Below are 15,590 nucleotides of genomic sequence, written 5' to 3' on the forward strand. Positions count from 1 at the left end.
GCAACCAAGAGGCGAATGCACAACAATAAGAAACATTGCCTCGATAATCAAAGCTCAAATCATGTATCAACAACATGACAGCTATGCATCACTCAAGGAAGGGGGGAGCGTCATCAATGACAGCGCGCTTCCCAAGATGAAGACCAACCTTGAAGACAACCCTATGACAAGACAGCACAAGGTCGTGTCAAGGGACGACATGAGCTAGGAAGGGGGGAGTGTTTGGAGGTGATAATGACATACAAGTGTCCACCTAGCCAAGGCGCCCGTTGGGTCATCCGGCCAAAGTTTTGATGTGGTCACATTATTTTTCCAATGTTTAATACCTCAAACCCTGTAAAAGCCTAATGTCAATCGTCTATGTCAAGTCTGAGTCAAAGATGTAATTTTTCCAGTGATGTATGTAAAGGTCCATGAGAAGTTGGCCGCCGGCCACTTTAGAAAGACCTAGGTATATATTACACTAAGGTTAGTGGAAAAAGGCAGATCATTTTTTGGAAGATAAGTGACTATTGCGTTACGCACAGAGAGCTACCTCTTTGCTCCAACTTGTAATCATCGCTTCTGTGGCTACGGTAATCCAAATTCAGTTTTGTTTCTTGCATTGTGTTCCTCTTACTCTGCTCTTTCATTCAAGTATAAGAATTCAAGATTCGGTGAAGGTTTCAAACACATTTGCTTAGGCCTTAAATCGCTGTTTTGAGTGTTTATATGCGTATTTTATGTTGTTTTGACCCTAGGAGAGGCTTTAGGGACCTAAAAACGACCCTTTAGGATCATCCGTTTACTGTTTTTGCGTACTTTGGGATGAACGATCACGATCGTTGTACCTTCCCAGAATGTTGTGACAGTGATAGGATATGTTCCTGATAGTCCCTTGTAGCTTCCCTTCAAGTTTCGTGCGATTCCGATATGATTTGCATGGTGAACGGGCGTGATGACTGTAGAGCTGTGTAGAAGGACATAGGCAGATTATTTGGCTTTAGTGCGTTTGATTTTCTTGTAGAGTTAGTAGTTGCATCTCTTCGAGTTCACTTCATTAGGGTTGACATCCTAGTGAGTTTCCATGCCTCATCCGAGTTGCTTCCCCTATATCGATAATTTTATGTTGATGCTTGAGATCTATGCTATGGACGTCCGTGCGACGATCCGCAAACACTTACCCAAGTCTATCCATGGGAATACATAAATATGGACAATAGTTGACAGGTTTAGCAAGCAAGCACACTTTATTCGTATCAAAAAGACTATTAAGGCACACCAAATGGCAACCCTCTTCATATATCATATTTTCAAACACCATGGGTTGCCAACATCCATCGTGACATATAGAGATCCTAGAATGACCAGTAATTTTTAGAAAGGTCTCTTTGAAAATCTAAGTACAAGATTGAATTTCTCTTCGGCCTATCACCCACAAACGGATGGCCAAAGTGAGATAGCCAATCTTACGACTCTTGATCTACTAAAGACTTACGTTACCGAAGTAGATCAATGCTCACAATGGCAGAAGTACTTACCCCTTGTAGAGTATGCATACACTAATACTGTCCATACTACTACAAAAAAGGTACTTTTTGAGAATATAGAGGGAAGACCTAAAAGTCCCTTAAAGTACATGGGAAGATCTTTGTTACTAATGAGTATAGCCGTGACCTACACCTAATCCAAGGAATCTACATGAGCTAAGAAGCTTTATTGGTGTGTGTGCATACTATAGACGCTTCATAGCAAAATTTTCTCAAATAGGAGGACCATTACATGACTTAACAAAGAAGAACGTTAAGTATTCATAGACTGCAAAGGAGAAAAAATCTTTTGACAAGCTCAAAAAGAAGCTTACCTCTCAACCATTCCTCATGCTTCCGGGTCTCTTAAAGCCATTTGAGGCCCAATGTAATGCTTGTGGTGATTGCCTTGGAGTAGCCTTGCTTCAAGAAGGGCATGCTATAGCATATGAGAGGCGAAGGCTCAATACGGATGAAAAAGTCTTGGACATTTATGAGAAAGAGATTTTAGCTGTTTTACATGCCCTAGACACAATGGAAACACTATTTATTGGGGACTCCATTCATTTTACGAACAGACCATCAAAGTCTCAAGTACTTCATGACGCAAACAAAGCTTTTCGACAAACAAATGAGGTGCAAAAATTTTCTTTCGCAATTTAATTTTCATATTGCTCACATTGCTGGTAGCACAATCAAGTGGCCGATGCACTTTGACGACAACCAAAAGTCAATGCGGTGTCTATAGAAACTCACAATGATCTATCTTCCATGATAGATGAGTATGCTATTGACCCTGACTTCAAAGATGTAATGTCGTCCCTTGCTTTGGGAAGAAAGAGGAACCATTCACCTTGCAGGATGGTATCTTCTCCATGGCAATAGGCTATGTGTTACCCACTCCCTTCGTGACAAACTCATGTATGAATCCCATGCTCCTCCCTATGCGGGGCATAGAGGCATTCAACCTACTCTTTGAGGAGTAGAGACATACTTCTATTGGCCTACCATGAAAGTGGACATACAAGAGTATGTTTCAAAATGTGTGGTATGCCAAAAGACTAAGTATGATAGAGGGAAAAAACCTGGATTACTCCAGCCATTGCTAATTCCTAATTCACCGTGGCCATGGATTTTATCTTTGGATTACCCAAGTCTATCCATGGGAATACGGAAATATGGACAATAGTCGACAGGTTTACCAAGAAAAAAGCACACTTTATTCCTGTCGAGAAAAGACTATTAAGGCACACCAAATGGCAGCCATTTTCATATCTCATATTTTCAAACACCATGGATTACCAACATCCATCGTGTCAGATAGAGATCCTAGAATGACCAATAATTTTTGGAAAGGTCTCATTGAAAATCTAGGTACAAGATTGAATTTCTCTTTGGTCTACCACCCACAAACGGATGGCCAAAGTGAGATAGCCAATCTTACGATACTCGATCTACTAAAGGTTTATGTTACAGAAGTAGATCAACGATCACAATGGGAGAAGTACTTACCCCTTGTAGAGTATGCGTACAATAATACTGACCATACTACTACAAGAAAAGAACCTTTTGAATCATAGAGGGAAGACCTAAAAGTCCTTTGCTACTTAAAGTACATGGGAAGATCTTCGTTGTTGATGAGTATAGCCATGACCTACAAGAATCTTTTCAAAAGGTTAAGGAGGCTATATCCATCTCTCAACAAAGGCAAAAAGCTATTGCTGACAAGCACAGAAGGGTCTTAACATTCAAAGAAAATGATTGGGTCTTACTTAAGTTTCCCAAGTCTCGATTGAGACAAACGACGGGCAAATATCCTACGGGCCATCAAAAATATTATGCTAAATTAGCAAAAAGATACTATGGTCCTTTTCAAATCTTGAAGCCAACCAATGACATGGCTTATCAGCTCAAGTTGCCCAACCATTGGCTCATACACAATGCTTTTCATGTGAGCCTACTTAAGCCCTACAAAGGAGAGCCACCAATAGAACCAAATATTGAAGACCCTCCAGAAATCAAAGACCAAGAAGAGGTGCCACAACCCGAAGCTATCCTTCGGCATGAAGACAAGGTACTACGGCATGGTAAGATTATCTGACGGTATCTTATTAAGTTCAAAGATTATCCATTTGACGATGCTAGATGGATGCAAGGAATACAGCTTAAGGATAGTATAAACCTTGTCAATGCTTACAATACTACACTAGAGTAAACAAATATAAATGCTTTCTTAATGAACAATGTTTTTGTCTTATAAGACTAATCCTCTTTTGTGCACAGATTTAAATAGTATGCATGCTTAGAATCATGTTTGTGATGATGAAGTCACTCAAACACCAAGTAGAATTTGTCACTCTACTTTGGGAGTATGATATTGACTAAAGAGCAGGCATGCTTGTGGCAACTACGTCTCCCAAGCACCAAATGGACTAGTCATCCATTCTGGAATGATGTCGCAGGGTAAAAAGGAATCCTCTACCCTAATAAGAAACATAGACTAATGACTAAGACTTTATCTCTTCTACCTCATAGTCAAGACGACTATGATTTCAAGAGAGAGGTGATGTCATAAAATCTAATATCTAACCCAATGATTTTCTCATATAAAACATATCATTTAATGTGGGAGAATAAACAAGAACAAGGGTTAGAATATAAACATGTGTTTATGGATCTGTCTCAACACGGGGCCAAGGTTAAAAGGGGTCCAAATGAGAGATGGTATATTAAAGGGCAATGCTACCTAATGGAGTTTGAAGACCACGGGTTTAGCTTCATTAAAGACCTCCAAAAGTTAGTGTTCAAAATTCCTTTGACCTTAGGCAAGTTAGGGCTAACCTTGAGGTGGGAGTCCTACCCAAGCATGAGGTGCTTGTTGGCTTGCTAAGTTTTAGTGGGAACTTTACCCAAAAGCTTGAGGTGTTTCTCACATGCTTAAATGATTAAAGTTCTTGAAGTATTCAATTAAAAAATAACACTCAAGAGACATGAATGTGCCATGCTTGATTGAATAAGTCCTTGAAGTATTCTATTCAACCAAATGACTTAATAAGCATAAAAAACATATGTTCAAATGATACTTCACATGTGGCCCTCATGATGTGTTTGAATGCTATTAGATAGGTTTTAAAGGGGTCCAATGAGAATTTAGATACATAAAAATAAATAATTAAGTTCTTTCTCTCAAAGAGGAAAAAGAGGACACATGTCCAAAGGAAATAATAAAATAATGAGAGAGAGAGAGAGAGAGGTGGACCAAGCATGAGAGGGGGGTATACTCTCTCTCTCTCTCTCTCTCTCTCACACACACACACACACATTCTCTCATGGAGTGCAAAATGCAAGAGCTCCATCTCCTTCTCCAAGTTTGTTGAGAAGTGGAGAGCCTACACCAACAATCTTGGCTATGGAATGCAAATCCAACCTCCTTCAATGCTTAAGCTTGCCATCTTCTCCATCTTCATTACTATGCTATTATGCTATGCTAAGCAAGAAGAGTGATGAGAAGTGAAGAACTATTTCTTTCTCCTATGAAATGTTTCTTCTTCCTCTTCCCTACCCTCATTCCTCGCTAGCTCTCTCCACCTTCGAAGGTGTTTGAGGCCTTAGGACTAAGGCTTGGGATAGTTAATGCTTTTTGCAAAGTTATGTTAAGCTCGTGATGCATGAAGCTTTCCATATTCATAACATCATCAAGGTCACAAGGAACACAAAGATTGTATTGTAACAAAATCTCTCTTGATGTGAGAATCTATAATACAAACGCCTTTTGGAGGGGGGACCAGCTCCAAGTAAATCCGGTCATCATCTATTGTCATGTTCTCTAATACTCTCTCTCTTGCAAAAGTATTGTTCATGCTAATTTAATTAAGTACTATGTTTATGTTGCTACCATCAATTAGGTTCACCCTCCAAGTTCTCAAAGTAATCTCACAAAAATACTCACTCTAATTCTCTTAATTCCGCTATTCCTCAAAGTTTATAGGCCATTTACATTACATTTATCAAGCTTGGGAAAGATCCCCCTAGTATTGTAAATCCAAAAAAGAAACAATTGAAGCAGCTACCTTTGGAATGGATGTTTGCAAATTTTGTACTAGCAATTGAGAGAGAGAGAGAGAGAGAGAGAGAGAGAGAGAGAGAGAGAGAGAGAGAGAGAGAGAGAGGAGATGGCCAAGAAGCTGTAGCTATAGTCAGAGAAGTGATGGGTCAAGAAGTTGTATGAACAATCCTGTGAATAATCTAAGAAGTGATGGGCCACGAAGCTAAATAAGCAGTCTTGTGAGTAGTTGTTGTTCGGCTACACACATGTACACACACACACACATAGACATAAGGTTTGTGTTGTCACTTGAGTAGATGCACTCAAAGATTACCTGCACCAAGTGGCCCTGCAAAGAGAGAAGGGGGGAGGGTGTGTATAAATGCATTGTGTGCAGGAGTAAAGGATTTTGTAGCCCTCACTCTGACTTCCACCCTAGGGTGGGAAAGCAAATCAATCTTGGCTAGGTATATGTAGAGAGGTTGTTCGCAATTCGACACACCAAGGTGGCCAGCACCACAGAGAGAGAGAGAGAGAGAGAGAGAGAGAGAGAGAGAGAGAGAGATTTTATTATCGTTCTTGGAGGTCAAATATGACCTATGGGACCAAAGTTACATGTGATGTAGTATGTGTATGGCTGATGAGTGACTCTCGATGATCCAAAATTTGGTGATGAGAGTCGCAATGGAGAGCCCACACTTTGGTTGGGAGAGGAAAGTGTGTAGGTCTAGAGCATGGCTAAAAATGTGAGAGAAGCAAGTTCGGATGTAACCAAAAGCTGAGCACTCTAGTAGTGTGTGGTACTCAGACTCTCGAACTTGCAGTGAGCATAATGTGCACATTCGATTTGACTCTTCTCCATTGCCCCAACGCCCTGTTTCGCATCAAAGGAAATGGAAGCTAAGGCGAATGGTTGCGATAGTGCGTATCGCCGACAAGGGGATAGGCTCAAGCATGTACGTGTGAGTACGGTTTCCTCTTTCAGCGAAGAACATGGTTTTGTAGTTGGGGGCAATATGGGTGGTGTAATGTATGAAGCATGACCCATCGGATTTCTCCCAAGCCGTAATACATTGGCGTTGTAGAAAAGCTTCATTCACTTGGGAGTCAATTGAGCATCATGTAGCAAGTGTAATGGATCCCATCTCCCAAACCACTTCTTTATGTCTTGCATCCATCCCCTGCTCAAGATCTTGCTTTTATGCGTCTTTTGAACTTTTTTGCTTGCTTCCCATGCAATTGTAGGAAGTCGATGTGAGGGGTTTTGATGCATCTTTATCATGTACTCCACAACTCTTTCCATGCCAATAACCTAATTGGAAGACATCCCGACTCAAGAAGGAGCATATATGGTGTTTGTGTCTTCACTTGGAGAAAGTTTGTAAGAAAACGCTTTTGGACATTCTCAAACAGACTTTGAGATGCTCCCGCCCTACACTTCAACTCCATAAAGTAGAACTAGTGTCACCAATGCATCAAAAAGATACTTCTTGAGAACCCAACACTTGATGTTTCCCGCATTACACATGTTCTCAAATGCATAATTTTCTCTCTTTCCCGCTTCCAAACGACGCATAGCACATTCATGCCACTTGTGATTGGACGGAACCTCAAGGCCAAGGTACTTAAAGCTCTCAACAACTTCAAGTGTCTCATTGTTGTACACAATGCATGGCTTCTCCTTATGGTTGGTTTTCACAAGCATAACCTTTGTTTTGGATTCATTCACAATGAGCCCACTATGCAAGCAAAAGTTCTCAAGAACAACCATAAGCTTATGTGCATCTTCTAAAGTGTGTGCTAGAAGCACTACATCATCCGCATACAACAAAAGCATGATTACCGCATTGCAAATAGTGACCTCTTTAATGCCTTCTTCTTGCATAAAGTCAAGTACCATTTGTTCCAATTGATCAATGCATAGACCAAAGACAGTTGGTGACAACAAACATCCTTGTTTAATCCCAATAGTGCTTACAAAAATTTCTAAATTTCTCTTCCCATACGCAATTGACAAATCACCTTCTCATAGATTCGAGAAACCACAAGAGGTGCAAAACGATTAAAGAGAGAAAGAGCATAGAGTAATGTCTATGGAACATCATCCTTCTTTTTGGGGGGAAGGGGAAGAGGGGAAGGCATTTAAAAAAGAGCTCAGGGCATTAATGACCATAGATGTTTATCTTACTTTTTATAATCTGCTTGGGGGAGAAGGAATACTTGAAATAAACTTTTCTCCAACAATGTGGAAAAACTTAGAGGTAAATGGACTATATTTCTAAATTTTGTAGGCTTTCTCAGCTTCAAATTAAAATTTAGAGCCATTACACTAAACTTAATTTATTGGCTTTCTAAAGACAATGCAAAAAGATGTGTTCAACTGTTCTTGACAAGTTCTCCCTTTAATATTTACGGTTTCCTTTTCTTTCACAACTATATTTAGTTGCTCTTTGTTGTCTCTCATGACGTGTCTCTGCGTGAGGCCTAATTTATAATTTTTGTTTCAATCTATCATATCTCATCTGAGAATTGTTATAAAAACAAGAGAAATATACATTTGATGTTTTATTGTTTTCTACACCAATTGGACCTGCCTTTTCATGTGAGAAGTGAAATGTGTTTCTATTTTTTGTTTTTTTAAAGGTCCCTTAATTTCTCATCCTCACATAACTTGACTTTCTTTTCATTTTATTGGCTTTCTAAACAAGCCTTGGAAAAGAGAGGAGTTAGCATACATTTAAAATTTTATTATTTCCTACACCGATTGAACCTACCTTTCATGTGAAAGATCGCTTTATTTCACAGCCTCACATAACTTGACTTCCTTTTCATTTTAGAATTCCTTTTGACCTTGTTTTTTCTGAGCACGAGCACGAGCACAAGGATGAGGACGAGGAGAATTACACTAGGATGTTTGTATTTGCAATAATGCAAAAAGGTGGAGCCGAGGATAAAGAGAGGCTTAATTTGAGGCCCCAAATTGATTGACATGGTAAGCATGCATACATCATACTTTGCAAATATTTTAATGTTGATCGAAAATGGCATAGGCCATAATTTTTGTATTTAAGATAGAGACAATTGGATAAAAGTGTAGGACGTTTGGTTTCTCCACTTCTCTTTCTTTAACTTCTTCAAGAGTAACATGATAATATCATATTGATAACACAAGCTAGTACGTAATGGCTTTAAACTAATGTAATTTGCTCAATGCACCTCATAAATTGGGCTTTTCCATTGATGATGATGTGTTTAGAGAGACTCTAATGATGTTTCCTCTAAGTACACATTGTAGGAGCATGCGTTTAATATTGGCAATTGTATCACTTTTCTGCTACTCTCCTTGTCTTTGTTAAGAAGTAATTTTGTTAAGAAGTAATTCTGAGTGCAATTATGTTACGGCATAAGCCGCACACTGCGGGTCTTGCGGATGTTCGAACACTGCGAAGTAGGACTTCATGCGGCTTCAAACAGTTCTTCATAGAATATCATGGGACGAAACGGGGTTTGCATCGTTCTCGATCTCCGTTGGAGCAGCGGGTGTATTTGGGGGGCATACCAGTCATTGTGGATAATCTCTTAATCAATCAATATATCATTCTCATGTAATTCTGTGTTCGGTTGCGTATCAATGAAGAAGATGGTGTTTTGTTCTTGTGTATTGTCTTTTATTCTGTCTTCTTATACATTGTTGTTCATCTAATGTAAGGAAGCACGAGGGTATCCATTCCCGTAGTGCTTATTGCTCCACTGTGGAGCTATAGGCATTACATCTGGCGACCACGACGTGTGATGGGAGACCTGCTGTGAATATGCATGCGCACTAGGTCGCAGGGTCCTCCTGACCCTATTGTTCCAGTCGTGGAAAGACGACAAAGGAGAGGCGGTTCGGATGAATTCGTTTTTTCTACACCCCAGGCTGAGGAACATGTGTCTCCATTGCCAAGCCTGGTTCGTGGTCGGCGTGTGCGGCGTACTCCGTGTAGTCAGTCATGTCCTCCTGCCGTGCGCTCTCTCTCACCCACTCATGTTGCTCCACCACCGACTCCAGTAAGCAGTCTCGGGGTTTCACCGCCATCATCCCCGCCTCCTATTGTTTGGCAGCTCTTTCCAGGAGGGGGCACAGTTGGGCAAGGGGCTATAGCGCAACCAGTGGCGGGTGGTCAGATTAAGTATAGTCGCTTTTAAGGTCTCTCAAAGGAAGATCCTGATGCACATTTGCGGCAATTTAATAAAGTGTATGGATTGAATCATACTGGTGATGTGGTTCCTCTCCATCAACAATCGGTGATGTGGTTCCTCTCCATCAACAATCAGTGTTTGAGTCCACACTTTCAGGAAAAGCTCCGAAATGGCTGTCAAAGTATACTGATGGTCACTTTCAAACTTATGTCGAAGGTTTCAGGGCGTTCTTGCGTCGATTCAGAATAGAAAAGATGTTCCCTCAACGTTTGGAAAAGCTTCGGACGTTGTATCAAAGGTCGTTGCCAGTGGAGGATTATGCTGCGAAGTTTTGGATGCTTTTGCAGCGGGGTACCTCAAGCACAACGGCCAGCAGCCAAGGTGTTGAATAATTATTTTTTGCAAGGACTGAATAAAGATCTCAGAACTACTATGGCAACAGTGGATAAGGTAACCACTCCACTGGATAATGTTACTATACGGGCTGTTGTAGCAGGAGAAGCCTTAGAAGATACGGAGTCACCAAGGAAATCAAAGAAAAAGGATCGCAAGAAATCTCATCGTAAATCTCAGGGAAGTGGCAATGATAGTTCGGAGTCGGAGAGTGCAGACTCAGAATCCTCAGATTCAGGCAGTAGTGGTTCGGTGAAAGAGTCGGACGATGCACCTCGAAAAAAATCCCAGTGTCAAGGGAAAGGTGCTTCATCCGGATCTACGAAATCTTCTGTGATGGTAAAAAGTCTGAAGGAGCTATGGTGTACTCAGTGCCGGATTCCGGGACATGTCGCTCAAGAGTGTGCAATGAATCAGAAATGGTGTGCGATTTGCACAGCCAACACCCATAATACAGTGGAATGCTATTACAATGGTTGTGGCTGCAAGAGTCGGGATTCTTTTACATGGCAGTCACAACAGTCAGGAAAAGAGCATGCGGTGGCGTTGGCCCACGCTCATATATTAGAGGCGCCTTTTCAAGGACCAACCGGCGGCCGAGGTCAAGCAGGGGATCATGGCCGTGGAAGAGGTGGCCGAGATCCTAGTCGACCCAAGACTGTTACCATATACATGTGGTAGTGATGTGTGTGAACACACTAGGACCGACGGGGCATTTTTTCCCTCTTTAGGAGGTTTTTTCCCCCGTGCATTGTATATACGCCCATCACTCTAGGGCTATCTATCTTTCCATTGCACACTAAGTAATAAACTCTCTATTGTGTGCCTTGAGCTTCCTTCGTCTTCTCCAAGCTGTGTGTGTTTCTCTGCAACCCTAATTCCAACAATTGGTATCAGAGCAGGTCACGTCCTCCCGGGCTTAGTCGCCAGCTGCTCCAGCACACGCCTGCTCACTTTCTCCGATTTCAGCGAGCTTTGGCAAGCGTTCGCAGGTCGACAAATATTTTGGGAAAGCTCGAAGAGCTTGGTCTACTCAGAATTTTGATTTGGGCTCATTTCGGCCTCCGTTTCCACTACGGGCAGTACTGCACAGGTTATTTCGTCATTTTGGGCAGATTTTCTGTCATTGCCGTTTTCTGCATAACAGGTGCCTTATAGTCTTCTACGGTTTGTGCTATATAGCACAAGTTGTTCCCGCTCCATTTCTCCTATTTTCGGGCAGTTTTCACATCAGGTGCAGCATTTACCATGGCTGACAACAACAACACAGATGTGTTCAAGATGTTTGCTGCTGAGGACAGGTTGGATGGGGACAACTACCCTATGTGGGCTTATATGATGCAACACGTTCTTGTGTCAAAAGGTGTCTGGAACATTGTGCAGGGCATTGATGTACGTCCTGGTTCTGAAGATGTAGGCGATATTGAGGATGTTGCAGGTCTTGCTGCAAGGATTGCAGCTGTTAGAGTTGTTTTGCCTACAGCAGAACAAGCTCGTTGGGATGTTAAGGATGCGCAGGCTCATGCATTGATTGCGTTGTCTGTGAAGCGCACCATTATTCCTCACATCCGTTCAGCAAAATCTGCAAAACAGGCTTGGGATATTCTAGCAAGTCTTTGTGCAAGCCGCAATGAGGCTAAAATTGCTTTGCTGCGTAAAGAGCTAGAGTCGAAGATTATGCATGAGGAAGATGATATGGAGACTTTCCTTGCTAGTGTCAAGGATATCAATGAGCAACTCATTTCTGCACGTGAAGTCATTTCTGACAGTTCCCTTGTGCAGACTGTTCTTGATGCCTTACCAGATTCCTACCAGACTTTTGCTAGTACTTGGAGACTGATGACCCAAGGAAATCCTGAAGTTGTCAAGTTTGATGCATTATGCACATTGATGTTGCAAGAGTCACTTTCTAGAAAAAACAGGACTAGGCAGCGTGCAGTTGAACAGGCTTTTATTGCTTCTCAAAGAAAGGGTGGTAACAGTAATGCAGCCACTTCTTATGGTTCTGCTGCGAGTGGCAAAAATTCTGTTCCTAATGCTTCTGCTGGAAGCACTTCGTCTGGCAATTCTGGTGATAAGGGCAAAAAGAAGATGCGTTGCCATTATTGTAAAGCCAATGATCACTTGATCAAGTCGTGTCCTAAGTTGAAGGCCAAAGAGGCTAAGAAGAAAGAGGGTGGTTCCACTGCAAATGCTGGTTCCACTACAAATGCAGCCATTGTTGAGTCTTCTGTGAAAGGAGATTGTGATGCTGATGTTGATGCAGAATGGGCTTTTAGCGCAGAGTGCACTTACAATCCTGCTGTCCATGATGCATGCTTGTCAGTTGCTGCAGATTCACATGTGTGGTATTTCGACAGTGGTGCTACAAAGCACATTACCTCACATCGTGAATTGTTTACCTCTCTCGAGTCTGTCCCTCATGGGAATTCAGTCACTTGTGCCAACAACGCCTCTTATCCAGTTCAGGGAGTTGGAAAGATTGTGCTCACTGCTGCTAATGGCAGTTCCTTCACACTTGTTGATGCACTTTATGTACCTGGGATCAAGAAGAATCTATTGTCTGTATCCGCACTTGCTAGACTTGGACTTGTAGTCAAATTTGTGGATGACAGATGTACAGTTCATGATCTCAGTTTTGGTGATGAAATTGTTGCATCTGGGCTTTTGTGCCGTGGGCTGTATAAGCTCACTTTGTATGACAAGTGTGGACAAAATTTTGCAAATGCTGTTGCAGATTCAAGGGCTATTTCAGATGCAAAACTTTGGCATGCACGTTTTGGTCATCTAAATTTTGCCAGTTTGCTGCGTTTGCAGAAATCTGATATGGTTGCTTCTTTGCCGCCTCTTGAAGCACCTATCAAACATGTTTGTGAAGGCTGTATTCTGGGTAAAATGCAGCGTTCTAAGTTTCCAAAGGATGGTTCAGTTAGGGCCACATGCAGGTTGCAGCTTGTGCATAGTGATGTTTGTGGGCCCATGCAAACTCCGTCCTTGGGCAATTACCTGTACTTCGTGACTTTCATTGATGATTACTCCAGGCATGCATGGGTATTTCCGCTTAAAGCAAAGTCCGAAGTTTTTATGTGCTTCAAACAATTTTTGGCTATGGCTGAAAATGTCTCAAAATGTACTATGGGCACCCTCCGTTCCGATCGAGGGGGGGAGTATATGTCTCATGAATTTAATGCATTTCTGGCTAGTCGTGGGATAAAACACCAATGTACAGTGCCTTATACACCTCAGCAAAATGGTGTTGCTGAGAGGAAAAACAGGTCACTAACGGAAATGGCACGATGTATGGTCAAAAGTCAAGCTTTGCCGCATTCTTTTTGGCTTGAGGCCATCATGTGTGCCACTTATGTACTTAACAGGTGTCCTACAAAAGCTTTGCAGTCTATTACTCCATATGAAGCATGGCATGATAGAAAACCTTCTATTGAGCACATGCGTGTTTTTGGCTGTTTGGCATATGCTTTGGTGCCACAAGTGCAGCGCAGAAAATTGGATGATAAGGCTGTCAAATGTATTTTTGTTGGTTATAGTGCTGAAAGCAAAGGTTACAGGTTGTATCATCCGCAAACAAAACGTATTCTGGTTTCACGGGATGTAGTGTTTGTGGAAGATTCTGTTCAACCCTTGCTGTCATGTACTAGAGACAGTAATGTAAGCTCACAGGACATTTATGACACTTTGTTGCCTCTTTTCAGTGGTGGAAATACGAATGTAAGTTCCAATGAGGCAAATGTACAGCCTATGGGGGTTTCTGAAAATGTTTTAGAACAGCCTATTACTGATGCAGATGTACATGATGTACTTGATGAGGAAAGGGCTGAAAATGAGCAGGCTAGAGGTATGCCAAAATGGCTGGTGCACACTTTGCGTGACAGTAAATTGGATGCACCTTTATCTAGTCGTACTCGTTCAGGCTCTCGCCATGCATCTTATGCATCAGATTGTTATGCTTTGGCTGTGTCTAGTTTACATGATGTTGAGGAGCCTCTGTCCTTTGATGAAGCACAGAATTCAGAAAATTGGATTGCTGCCATGAAATCAGAATATGATGCACTTATAGAGAATGACACATGGACTTTATGTGATTTGCCTCCTGGCAAAAAGGCCATTGGTACGAAGTGGGTTTCCAAGTTGAAACGCAAGCCGGATGGTGAGATCGATCGCCATAAGGCTCGACTTGTTGCAAAGGGTTATGCACAACAAAAAGGCATAGATTATGAAGAGACTTTTGCTCCCACTTGTCGTATGACTACTGTGCGTTTTCTATGTGCATTGGCAGCTCATTTTGGTTGGGATGTACATCAATCAGACATTGTTACTGCTTTCTTGAATGGTGACATATTTGAGGAAGTTTATGTAACGCAGCCTCGCGGTTTTGTCATAAAAGGACAAGAGGACAAAGTGTGCAAATGTAAGAAGGCTTTGTATGGGTTGAAGCAATCTCCTCGTGCTTGGTATGAGAAAGCTGACACTCATTTGGTTAAACGAGGCTTTCTTAACAGTCCAACAGAAAGCACATTGTATGTAAAGCGTGAGGATGATGTATTTCTCATTGTGGTTCTTTATGTTGATGATTTGTTGATCACTGGACCAAATGAGAGACATATTGCTGAATTTAAGGCTGATTTGAATGCTACTTTCAAGATGAAAGATTTGGGGCTGTTGCATCATTACTTGGGTATACAGTTTAAGCAGTGTGATGGTGGTATTGCCTTGTGTCAGAAAAGTTACATAGAGACATTGCTATGTAAGTTTGGACTTGAGGATTGCAAACCTATTGCCACTCCCATGGAAACAGGTTTGAAGTTGAGTCTACATGATGCTGGCGATCCTGCTGATGTCACTCTTTACCAAACTGCTGTTGGCTGCCTCATTTATGTATGCAACACGAGGCCAGATATTCAGTTTGCAGTCTCGCAGGTCAGTAGATTTATGCATAGCCCAGGGTCTAAGCATTGGCAGGCTGTCAAGAGGATTTTCCGATACCTTAGTGGCACTTTACATCTTGGCTTGTTTTATCCCAAGGGGGGATCATTGCCGCCAGACTTACATGCTTTTTCGGACTCAGATTGGGCTGGTTGTTTTGACACGCGAGTGTCCACAAGTGGTTTTTGTTTCATGCTTGGCAGTTCATGTATATCATGGTTGAGCAAGAAGCAACCTACTGTGGCCACTTCGAGTTGTGAGGCTGAGTACAGGGCAGTCTTCACAGCTACGGTTGAGTGTGTATGGCTCAGACGCCTTATGGCTGACTTGGGTGTTGGACAGGACACTGCCAACACTATCTACACTGACAGTCAGAGCGCATTGGCAGTTGCGAGGAACCCAGTTTTTCATGCTCGCACAAAGCACATTGAGGTGCATTACCACTATGTCAGGGAGAGGCTCTCAGTAGGAGAGATCAGCTTGGCTTATGTGCCAACACAGGACAACCTTGCAGATCTTTT

Source organism: Adiantum capillus-veneris, chromosome 8 (genome assembly GCF_014529385.1).
Source record: "Adiantum capillus-veneris isolate H3 chromosome 8, ASM1452938v2, whole genome shotgun sequence".
Lineage (NCBI taxonomy): Eukaryota > Viridiplantae > Streptophyta > Polypodiopsida > Polypodiales > Pteridaceae > Adiantum > Adiantum capillus-veneris.